This window comes from Peromyscus leucopus, chromosome 5 (genome assembly GCF_004664715.2).
Source record: "Peromyscus leucopus breed LL Stock chromosome 5, UCI_PerLeu_2.1, whole genome shotgun sequence".
Taxonomy (NCBI): Eukaryota; Metazoa; Chordata; class Mammalia; order Rodentia; family Cricetidae; genus Peromyscus; species Peromyscus leucopus.
In genome coordinates, this window is record NC_051067.1 from 110,143,977 (window position 1) to 110,156,871 (window position 12,895).

A 12,895-nucleotide genomic window follows, 5' to 3' on the forward strand; every position below is an offset into this window, starting at 1 on the left:
AGGTTGTTCAACTAGTAAGTGGCAGGTCTTCTTGAGTAACCTCACTGTAATCTAGTATATGATGGCGACCAACCGACACACCAGCCAATAACGAGACCTAGTTCAAGTTAATTTTTGAAGGCAAGGATTCTCTAATATTTTGAAAAGCAAGTGTCTCATTGGAATTATTCTGTCTTTATTTGTTGTACTTTTATTTCTTCCTTTGTGATATTTTGAGGTGTTTTATACATTACTCTAGAGTTGTCACAAGGACAGAGGGTATTTTTCACACAGGTTGAGTTTCCTCAACTGTTAGGTTGGACTTCTAACTGGATATGTTTGGACCTCTAACTGGATATGTTTGGACCTCTAACTGGGTATGGTTGGACCTCTAACTGTTAGGTTGGACCTCTAACTGGGTATGTTTGTATCTTCAGGGGCAATTTTAGCTTGAACCAACAGGTGTTCATTATCAGCCTAGTCTATCAGGCTTTCTGTCCTTTTTTCCCTTCTCTTTTTTTCTATATTGGTGTTTTGCCCGCAAGCATGTCTATGTGAGGGTGTCAGATCTTGGGATTATAGACAGTTGTGAGCTGCCGTGTGGGTTCTGGGAATCAAACCCGGGTCCTCTGGAAGAGCAGTCAGTGCTCTCAACCACTGAGCCATCCCCCCGTCTCCCTTTCTGTCCTTCCTTTCACTGTACTATCTGATGCACTCTTCCAAAGCAAAAACAAAATGAAAAACCCAGCTATGTCTTCTTCATGATCATTTTTTCCTTCATTGCAAATAGAAGATGCTGAATAAATACTTGTTAAATTAAGTTGATTTGGTCTAAATTTACATTTGACTCTGGAAGACGTGGTTTGTTCATGATCTAAACATTTGTTTCACATCTATTATGAGCATGTGTTAGATACCAGACGTTTGTAGAAATGATGAGCAGAAACAGTAGACTCTTAGTACAAGAGGCCAAGAGATGAGGAAACCAGATGGAATTTTGAAAGCTGCCTCAGTTTCTCTTCTAAACCAATGGAAAGGACCAGATCAACATGTGTGAACAGAAAATGTTTACCCCAAACTCATCTCTTGTTATAGTGAAAACTAAGTTTGCTTGATACACAAATTTAGCAAAACTTTGGGTTGATTTCCTAGTCTCTGCTTTTATGGTTTTAGACCTCACCTTGGGTGAACATATGGGTTTGGATAATTATGAGCCTGATGTACAAAATTTGGTGCCATGTGTGGTTATTTCTGAGAAATGGAATTTTTGGAATAAGACATTCTTATGAAATATAACAATTATAGAAAAGCACTGAGGTTTGAAGCCCATTACCTGAAAAGAACACTTCAGTTTTCCATCCCATACTGAGCCTTTGAAGAAGTACTTGGCATGAGATCAACTCTAATTTACAAAATGTGTCCACACAAACCAGTCCCCAATGGCAGAAGATGTTTGCATGTGTTCATTTATCTCCAACTATGTGATTTGCTTTGGTTTCTTAAAATAGCATCAGTTTTCTAGTCTAATCACATTGCTAGCAAATCTTCATTTCCTAGAAATTTCCTAGAAATAGCCTTCGGTCTTTACCAGTTGCAAAAAGATGCCCCCTAAAGATGAGCATATTATTACTCAGATCTTTTCTTAGTGGTAAATATCCTTGGAAAAAGAAGTAGACATTGATGTATTGCTGACTTTGCCTCAGTTCACACTAGTGGGAGTACTGTGAAAATACAAGTGTTAGGGGCTGCCTTCTGGACCCTTCTGTCATTGAAGTCCCCAGCAAGAGAGGCTCTGGTGAAGTAGGAATAGGAAGATGAGAATGGAAAGGAGAAAGGAAGAATGAGGAGCAGAAAATGGTGGTCTAATTTGAGAAGTGGAAAATGGAAGGGGAAAGAAATTCTAAACAAGGTTCAAAGGGATGCATTCCAAAACTATCTGAAGGGAAAACAACAACAACAAATTGTGAATGAGAATCATTGTATCAATTACTTCCTGTGCTGTTGGGACAGGGCACCTGGCAAAGGCACCCGCAGAAGAGAAGGGATGGTTTGTGCTCACAGTCTGAGGGATACAGTCTCTCGTGGTGGGCGGGGGATCGCGGCAGCAGGAGCTCAAGGCTCCATCACATCTACAGTCACAAGCAGAAAGTGATTAGTGCTCATACTTAGCTCACTTTCTCCTCTTTATTCAGTGTAAGACCCATAGAATACTGCCACCCACAACGAAGGATGAGGGTCATTATTAATATCACAATGATAGGTTCAAGGTTAAAAAAAAGAATGGAGTTAATAAGAAAGGCATTCTTCGTTTTTAAAGGAAATAATTTAATTTTAGAGAAATGTAGATGAGAGGATATAGAGTAAAAATATACAAAAAAGTCTTGAAAGACACATAAAATGTGGAGTATTTAATTTTAGATAAATAAGGAGGTAAAATGGGTTTCATACCAATAATGCAGGAAGAGTTTATAGCATACCACTTCTGTTTCTGGTATTTCTGGTTGTTTGACAGTTTGCTATAAAGACTTGACAAGTATAAATACTTGTCAATTATGAATAGGATATGAGCCCTTCCCCCATATGATACACACTGAGCTCTTCTCTCACATTCTCTCAAAGAGATCTGGGGTCTCATGCTGATGGTCAGTCTTCATTGCCAATATGACTAGATTTGGAATAACCTAGGAGACTGGGGAAGGACACCACTGAATATATCTGTGAGTGCACAGCATGCAGCCAGCACCATCCTATGGGCTGTGGATCCAGACAGAGTGAGAGCAGGAAGGGAGACAGCCAATCAACCACCGGTGGTCTTTCTCTTTTCCCTGCCCGTGACTATTCAGCTCTGCCACAGCTGTCCATTGTGATGAACCAGACCCTCTGAAACCATGAGCCAAAATAGATCTTCTCCCTCTAGAAGAGCAAGAAGGAAAGAAAAGACAGCACATTGGTTATGTTTCTCCCATTACTGTGACCAAATGCCTAGTGAGAGCATCTTAATGAAAGATAGGGGGATTTGGGGGCTCATTCTTGGAGGAGATACATCGTGGTGGGAAAGGCATGTTGATGAGGCAGCTTGTCAGATTTCTTCTGCAGTTAGGGAGCAAAGAGGAGTGAATATTGGTATTCACCCCACTTTTTCTTTCCCCCTTTATAATTCAGACTGGGAATCCAGCCCACTCTATAGTGCCCACCACATTTAAAGGGGTGTTTATCCCTCTCTGGAAACTCTCAAAGACATGTCTAGAAGTGTGTCATTGTGGGTGTGCCCTTGTATGATAGATCTTTCCCCCTTGTCCCTAGGATAGTCTCTCCATCTCTTTCTCTACCTCTACCGTCCAACATTTCTATCTCTGTCTCCCTCGGCTGCCACAGGGTGAGTAGCCTTCCTAGACTGTGCCCTTTTGCCCTTACCAGCACTATCCTACTGCAATAACAAGACATGTATCACAACATAGGGCATCCGGTTATTTGCATACAGTGGAAATACAATAATCATTGGTACAACTAAAACACAATATTTGAGGGTGGGTTTCAAGACAGGATTTCTTTGCGTAGCTTTGGAGCCTGTCCTGGAATTTGCTCTGTAGCCCAGGCCAACCTCGAACTCACAGAGATCCACCTGCCTCTGCCTCTTGAGTGCTGGGATTAAAGGCGTGTGCCACCACTGCCTGGCCCTAAAACATAATTTTGTGAGTGTGCATGTGTATCTCTTGTGAGTCGTTAGGTTGTAAGTATGCATACATGTATGCATATATGGATACCCACACTCTGGCATTTTCTGCCTGTACTATTCCATAGAAATCAGTAGTGATAGGATGTAAGCCCTGGTTGTAAAGGTCTTTTTGTTTAAATTTTCTCTGGATAGCTCTGCCAGCAAGAAGCAATTTAATGTGGTTCTCTTTCCTAGAGGTGATGGTGCTTAATGCTGGGGTTTGGCATAGCTTGTTTAACATTTCAAATGTATTTGTAGAAGTCACAGTATTAGACTCTTGAAAGAGTGCATGGTTTAGCAGCCAGGACAATGGTAAAGAGTTAGCAATAGAGGTGTTGACCTGTGTTCCCTGCTTTCTGACTTTTAGTGTTAATTTATTTCCTAGGGATCACTTAGCTTTGTGTTCTAGTCCATGAATAGCAAATAACTGCTGGAAGCATCATGTTCGCTTTTACACAGGCATGGTAATGCTCTAACTGTCTCTATACTATCTTTCAGGTAGGCTTGTTTGAATGATGCAACCCATCAGTCCAGCCATATACTCCCTCCATTTAAACAGCTGGCCAGATGATCAAAGAAGGAGGCAGATCTCAAATATCTTCTAAACAGAGGCCCAGATTCTCCCATAACATTTTAAATAGCCCCCAAGTTCTTCTTTACCATAGATCAATTCAAGGCATTATTTTCCAGCCTCTTCTGCGTATTTGGCACCCTCTCTTCTGTCTTCCTTTCTCTCCTCTCTCAGCCTCTGCTTCTCTATGCTAGTTGAAGCCTTGCCTCGTTGGCTTTGGACCTCCACCCCATCTGTGCTGCTTGGGAATCTCTTTACATATTGGACTTGGCTATCATTAGCCAGTGCATTCTGCTCCAATTTAACATGGTGTGTCCTTCACATCTCTGAGTGTACAGAACTGGTAATTGGCAGCCTGGGAAGTTGAACAAAAAGATGACAAGACTTGCTGAGCCTCCATTGTGTGTGCCCTTCTGCACACACAAATCTGATTTAGGTCAATGAAAGTTATGTAGATAAAGGCATGGAGGGGGGGGGCCTCAGAAAGTACATTTCTGGGCCTTGATGAGATTCAAAGCATTCTGGGAAAGCACAGAAGTGCCTCAGAAAAGCATGTGGAATGTACATTTTATAACACATGTACTAGAACATCCTTTACTTATCAAGATGTGAGCTTTTAGATGTATTGAGAAGACAAGGAAACTAGAATATTAAATAGTAAATTAGTAAGGCCAGCTCAACCATTGTCAAATTTTGTCTGCCGTTATGTGTCTGTCTGTGTGTGTGTGTGTGTGTGTGTGTGTGTGTGTGTGGCCAGAGTTTTCCTGTGTCCTGCCCAGTCCCACAGCTGCTCAGACAAGCAAACACACAGAGGCTTATATTACTTACAATCTGTATGGCCTAATGGCTCAGGCTTCTAGCTAGCTAGCTCCTATAACTTAACCCATTTCTATTCATCTATAAGTTGCCACATGGCTGTAGCTTACCAGTACTTTCACATCTTACTTCTCCTGGTGGCGTCTGGTGTCTCCTCTACCTCTCCTTTCTCTTCCTGTCCATCTGCTCAGATTTTCACTAAGCTGCCTTGCCATAGGCCAATGCAGCTTTATTTATCAACCAGTCAGAGCAACACATATTCACAGCATACAAAAAGACATCCCACAGCATATGTGGGTGATTGTCAGGAGAGAGGAAGAGGGGAAGAAGGCTAAGACAGCAAGCTTTCTGGCATAAATGACACACATAGGTAGTTTCTCAACCCATTCACTCACTAGCTGCATTATTACCCACTTCCCTGGCCCACCCTGAGCAGTCTTCCTTGGGCTTCTAGGTACAGAACAAGGGGAACAGAGTATTCAATGGGAGGTTGTTCCAGATCTTAGTATATTTACCCAGGTGACTTGGTGACTAACACACATGGTCATCTTTTTTAAGCTTGTATCAATTACTGTATAACAGGAATAACCGTATCAATTTCATAGGGTTTTTGATAGCTATATAAATGATAGATTCAAAGTTTGTTCTTTGTTTAAACAGGGTCTCATTTGGCCAGGCTGGCCTCAAACTAATTATACCCAAGGTTCACTGTAAGCTTCTGATGATCTTTCTGCCTCCACTTCCTAGGTACTTGAATAATAGACATCTTACAATAGCTGCTTTTATCCACTGCTTAAAATACATGGTTTCAGACATTTTAGGCAAGCACTCTACCAAATAAACTACATTCTTAGCCTGATGAGGTTTTTTTTTTTTTTCTCTTAACTGCTGAGCCATCTCTCCAGTTCCAAGGTTTTTTTTTTTCTTAAGCAGTGTCTATTCCTAGAAATAGAAGTATAAAGTAGTAATAATAAGTACCAAACAATATTAATCTTCCTCTTGTATATTAGTTTCTATGTAAAGTAGTGATAAATAATACCATCTGCTTTGGTCGAATGTCCCTCAAAGCCTTGATGACTTATTTGTAGTGCTCCTTAGGAGATTCTGGAAACCTTAGGAAATGGGACCTAGCTGGAGGAATTAGGTGCCGAGGGCTGGGAGTCTTTGAAGAATGTCTAGTTCTTGATGCTACCCAATCTCTTCAGTTCCTGGATGCAGTGGGATAGCCAACATCTGCACAGAGAAGTCTAGAATGTAGTTCAAGAAATCCCAGCATGCTCTTGGCAGAGCTTAGTGGGCAGTTCTGGTGGGACAGCAGAAGATTAGAATGCCAACAAAATGTGGGTGATGAAGTTTGTAGTCATGAGGTTTTAGATGGGAGCAAGGATTGAACTAGGAACATGAACAGAGACTTCATGTTATATCGTGGCATAGAATTTGTCTACAGCAAACCTTTGTGGTAATCTGAGTTTAATTAATTTGATGGAATAAATTTCAAGGTATCCCAGTATTCAGGCTTTGGCATAGTTCTGGTTGGCTGCTTTTAGTCCGGTTTCTAGCGGTCATTGTGACTACATCAGAGGGAAAGTTTAGAAGCTTACATTTTGAGCAACATGAAGTAGATGTGAAGTTGAGGATAAAGGAGGCAAAGTTGTAAAAAGATGAAAAAAGAAACCAATCACTTTATAATTGACTAATGGCAAATATACCTTGATACAATGTCAGAAGTCAGTGAGATTCCACTCACTGCAGTGTGAAAGTATAAACTCGTTAAAAAGACAGTCCACTGAGAACAGACTGCTGTTAGGGTACTCTACACACTGCTTACACAGCTGCTTATGATGCTGGTGTTTTGGAGGTTTCTTTTATTATGCTCAGCTACCCAGGTCGTCAGAGGCCAGTGTGACCATGGTCCCGAGTGACTTTGCTATCACTTTAACTGTTGATAGGCTTTGGGGTCATCCACATGATAGTGGGATTTTTTTAGTATGCAAAAAGGAAGAGTCATGATGGCTTCTACTCAGATTTGCTAGGAAAGCTTCAGAGCCCATACAGTGGGTGACAGGATCAGAGTCCCTATGGGCATGAGTATTTCATGAAGCTGTAGTGGTAAAGCTTACATTGCAAAGAAAATGCTAAGATATTGGAAGTGGCAGAAACATGGAGACAAGGACAATGACAAGACACTATGTGCCAAGGACAGCCACAGCAAGTGGAGGGAATTCAGGAGAGGAGCCATGTGGATTGCAGATGGCAAGGCCCAAGGGCAGTGGTTCCCAGGCTCATTGGAGTTCACATCATGATACCATATGTTCCAGATGCTGGACATGGGGCCATGGGATTTAGTGTTCTGTTCCTCTTGCTAAGCTTTAGTCTTGCTTTGGTCCAGTCCTTCCTTGCTGTATTCTCCTGTTCTTCTTCATTTGGAATGAGAGCCTTTCCTCTGTGCCGCCATTGTGTTTTGGAAGTCTGTAGCTTCATTTGACTTCATAGGTGTTATCCTTGAGAATCACAGGAGACTTGAAACCTGGTGGTTTGGACAATGTAAGAAATGTTCAACTATGGAACTCTTGGAAATAGACCAAATGCTTTTCTGCATTATGAGATAAACATGAGATTTTAGGGGCTGGGGGGGCAGTTAGAAATGGAGTGTTATGGTTTAAGGATATTTTTTTTTAGTTGTCAGACTAACAAAGGGTAATTGTTTACTTGATTAGATTGAAAAGAGGTTAGAAATCACTAAAGCATACTTTGGGGTATATTGCCCAGGGCCTTTTCAGAGTATATTTATTAAAGCAAGGTCTGCCATGCACTATCTTGTGGACTGGAGCACAGAGAGGATAAACAGGGCTAAACTGGCCACTGTTTATCTATCTATCTATCTATCTGTCTGTCTGTCTGTCTGTCTGTCTATCTATCTGTCTATCAGTCTATCTGTCTGGCTATCCATTCTCTATCCCTGTATCTCTGTCTCTATCACCTCTCTCCCCTCTTTCCTTCTCCTTCCTTCCTCTCTGTCTCTCTTTCCCTCCCTCCCCTTGCTCTCAGGCTCTGTCTGACTATCTCTTCTTTTTCTTTCCCCTCCCCTCTTCCCCCTTTTATCTAACTTCATCTCTCCCTTCCTGGCCCCTCTCTTCTTCTTGTTACCGTGATGTGTGCTACCCTTCTCTGCCATGCCATCCCTATCATAACAGACTAAAACCTCTGAAGCCGTGAGCCCACATGAATTTGTCCTTCCTTCAGAAGCCTGTGTCAGACATTGTCACGGCAGGGAAAGCTCTAATACACTTGGGTTATAACAAGTAAAAGACGTTTTCCATTAGCTTCCATTCCCACTTGGCCAGTATCTAGATAGCCATGCTTAGATGTTGAATGATGCTCAAAGTCAAAGGTTACTGTCTTGCTGTGTATACAAAAATGCGGTTCATGCCTATGAAAAACTAGCCATTGCATGCAGTCCTAGAATAGGCAGTGAGGTTAGAGAGGCAGTTCACAGGGGATTCTCTAGACAATATGCCACTGAGATCTACCCGTAAGAGCCTTTGTAAGGGAGAGTTGGTCAGAGTAAGCTTGTAACATAACAAGATTCATCCCAGAGAAAGAAGTGAAGGAAAAGAACTCTTCCTGACTCTTCTTCCTGAGAAATAGAAATGCAAACCACTGCCACCTGGGGTTGAACAGGTTGGAGACTGCACAGCTCTTAGGAAGTTATCTGCAAGTTGCTTATTTTGGAGTTCTCAGGACATTGTCTGTATATTAACACATGGTGACCTTAAGTGCTTCTCCTAATTTTGGACTGCCAAGGCCAAAGCAAACAAACTATATCTCCACCCTTCAGATATTGTGGCCTATTTGGGACTTTCATTATGAAATCTATGATATAAATGGTGTCACAGTTTTAAGCCCAAAGAGATGCTATGGGGGGACAGAATAAATACCAATGGGATGAGTTAGGGTCAGGATGGTCATTCAATATATTTTTCTTATTTTTGTTTTGTTATTTAAGACAAAGTCTTGCTAGGTATTCCAGGCCTCAAAGTTGTAATCCTCTTGCCTCAGCCTTCATGTGCTGGGATTACAGGTGTATATCATGGCACTCATCTCTCAATATAAATTTATCAAGTACTTATTACTTAGTATCCAGGGATGGAGGGTGAAGCAGAATAATAACAAAGACAGTCCCTACTGTCAGAAAACTTAGCTTACATGGGATATAAAAGAGAAATAAAAGTAAGATGATAGGATGACCAATGACCAGAGGACACTCAACCCTTGTTGATCAGGAATGTCTTCTCAGAAGAAGTGACATTATAGTCTAGATCATAAAGACAAAGGATGCCACCACACAATGCTGATAAGAAAACAGAGTCTGGAGATGTCCTGAAAGCTTGAAGACCTGGAGTTCAAGCTTCAGAACCCATGTGGAAAAGGTTCAGTGTGGTGACACACACTTATAAATCCAATACTGGGGAGGTGGGTAAAGGCAGGTGTCTGGGGCTCACTGGCCAGTTGCTCTGGTATACTCGAGTTCCAGGCCATGAGATACTGCCTCAAAACACAGTGCATGACTCATGAAGAACAACACTTGAGGCTGTCCTCTGGCTTTTATCATGAACATGTACGCACATGCATCTACACACATATTAACATATTCAGAACACACCCACATGCAGCAGACTCTAAAGAAAACGGGCAATTTACACAAAAGTCTGGAATGGACATGCTAGGCATGTTTACCATGAGAAGAAAGCAAAGCTGTCAGACACATAGGAGAAACAAAGTGCTGAAAGAGTTGACACTATGCAAAACTGTGCAGTGTGACTCTTATTATAAATGGGCCCAGAAAATTATAGGAACCAACTTGTAGATTACTGATGGGAAGGGGGTATGTGAAGAAGAGGTAAGAACTGAATGGACATTATTAAATTTACATCATTTATAGAAACATTGAAATCTGAGTTCTTTCAGGTACGTGCAAGGTCTTTGGCTATAAAGGACATTTCATAAAGAATAAACAAAATGGGTGGAGCCCTGACACGATAACATTCTATTCTGGTAGTTGCCTGTGATGGTTGATTCGCATTGTTGACTTGACTGGATTTGGAATCACCTGGGAGACACACCTCTGGGCATGTCTCTGGCAGTGTTTCCACAAAGTTCCGACTGAAGAGAGATGGACCTTGAGTGTAGGCCACGTTCTCCCACAGGCTAGGGACTCCAGACTAAATTAAACTCAGGAAAGGGAACAGGCAAGCCTGACAAAAACTGACTTCCCCTCTTTGCTTCCTGACTGTGGCCATGTGTGACGTGTGCCTCGCATCCTTGCTACCCCAGCTGGAGCCGCTCTTGCTTCCAGCCTTCCCTGCCATTACAGGCTGTAATGTCAAACTGAGCGCTAAAGCAAGCCTTTCCTTCTTCAAGTTGCTCTCGCCAGACGTTCTCTCACAGTAGTGAGTCAGGTAACTAATGGGTCATCATTCCAGTCAACATGTTCCCACGAGCAGCAGCAGCGTCAAAATCAACATAGCCATGTCAGAGGAAGAAGACCTGAAGAACTCCTAATAGACTATTATCAACTTTGCACACTCTCATTTAATCTATGAAATGACATTTGGGGTGGACCAGATCCATCACACTGGATTTATCTGTCCGTCAAAGAATCTAGAAGTTGCCCTGAATGTTAATATCTGGGCCTTTTATAAGTTTGGTATAGGATTATCTTTTTCCTGACATCTATTCAAAGGCATCACAGACCCTCCACACAGTTCTAATTTTGGTGGAATTGTCAAAGGAACATAGCTCCTTTGATAAAAGAGGACAGACACACTGCTTCTATTTTTGTCATTTAAGACTGGTGTCTCACTGAGCCACAGATTTCATTCATGTCTGGACAGTAAAGTCCCACTGCACATGCATGCTCCAGTATATACTGTTCTCTCTGTACTGTGTTTTGCCTGGTTTTGATGGTGACTTGTTGGATCATGTAGAATGAACTGAGTATTGTTCATGGTTGTACAAAGTTCAGCTCACACTATTCCGCTTCACTGGTTCTGTGTGGAAAAGTAAAAGCCTTGTTTCTGGGCTTGCCAGACTCGTGCGCCTGTAAGGACAGCGGACAAAGCAGTGTGTGTCTGATGGAAGCATAGTGTCCTTCCACCCACAGGAGTCCATGTTGCTGGACTTAAACATGTCCCCCAGATGTGTGTCTTTTTCCTCTTCTCCTCTTCCACCTCTTCCTGCATCCTCTTTCACCTCCCCTCTCCTCCTCTTCCTCCTCCTCCTCCTTCCTCTTCTTCCCCCTCCTCCTTCTTCTTCCTCCCCCTCCTCCTTCCTCTTCCTTCCCTCCTCCTTCTTCTTCTTCCTCCTGTTCCTCTTTTCCTGTTCCTCTTATTGATCTTTCTTTCTCCCTCCTCCCTCTTTCTCTTCTTCCTCTTTCTCCTCCTTTCTTCTGGAAAATATGTATGAAGATGAGCAAACAAATGGCCCATAGCATGCATGCAATCTAACTATATTTTATAAAAAATAGAAATTTCCTCCTAAGCATGTTGGCTTCATGTCTTGTCTCAACCCTTACACAGAGAAAGTCAAGACCTAGAGAAAAGAGTTCTCTGAACTAGAGGGGAAAATATTTACAAAGTTTTCTGAGCTTTGATTCAATATTGTTTGGCATGCTGAGTGGCCTGTGATGGTTTTGATTTCCAAAGAGGATCAATAGATATTGGGGAGAAATCATTTCACATCAATACCACAGTGTCCACCTTATGCACTTTCCAAAGGACCACATTATCACCCCTGTCCCTGCCCCCTCCCACCTTAGGCCTGACATGCATTGAACATCTATTATATTCAGGTATCAATATAATTCAACCTCACAAAAATTTTACAAGCATGCTGTAATTATTTCACATTATTAACAAGGCCTCTGAGGATCAGGGAAATTTAAATTTTCTATAATCCTATAACTAAATAGTGGTAGAAACAAATTTCAAGCTTTCTTTGGTAGAGAATCTGGTGCATTCTCTACTGTGTCCTCTGGAGTGGACACTTCCTCCAGAGGTCACTATGGAGTTAAAAGCATTCAATATTGAACTTCAAGTTATATGGCCAATAGACTTGGGGTCCAGAGGTGTAGACAGTAAACACAACACAACCTGGACCTTGGACTTTACCTTGTTTTCCTATTGAAGCCTTCTTTCCTGACACATTTTTACATACACCCTCATCAAACACCTGCCAGAATCAGGTGGTGGCTATCTAAAGAAATCTTAAAATCTTTATGCAGACACTGGGACACAAAGGCTTTCTAAAACTAGAATGGGTATTAAACAGGTCCTGGGAGTGTCAGTGTATAACCGGAAATCCTGGAGACAAAGGGAATGCCTTTGGAGGAAGACACATTGTCTTTGTAATTCTATGGAAGGAGGAGATGAGGAGGGTCATGTGAGACCCTATAAGTAATGCTGTCCATTACACACTGCACAGTTTAGAATGGGTTTCTAGAAACAAAATACATATTCACCTGGGTTCGGCCAGAAAGAGAACTCTCCCTGGCTGCATGCATATTAAAGTATGTAATCTTGCTGTTACTATGGGGAAATAATTTACAGAATTATACAACCTGCTGTCTCCTGTCATCTGCGAGGACCCTGTGGTTGCCGTGGCTGCACATGGGGACTTAGCTACCAAGTTAATATCACCTACTGTGTAAAATTGCCCCTAAGCAGAAAGAGAGGGCCGATTGGTCTCAGTCAAGGCTCCGTGGAGTGAAGGCTTAACTAAGAGAGAAGCCATTTGAAGTCCTGTGGCTCTGGGCA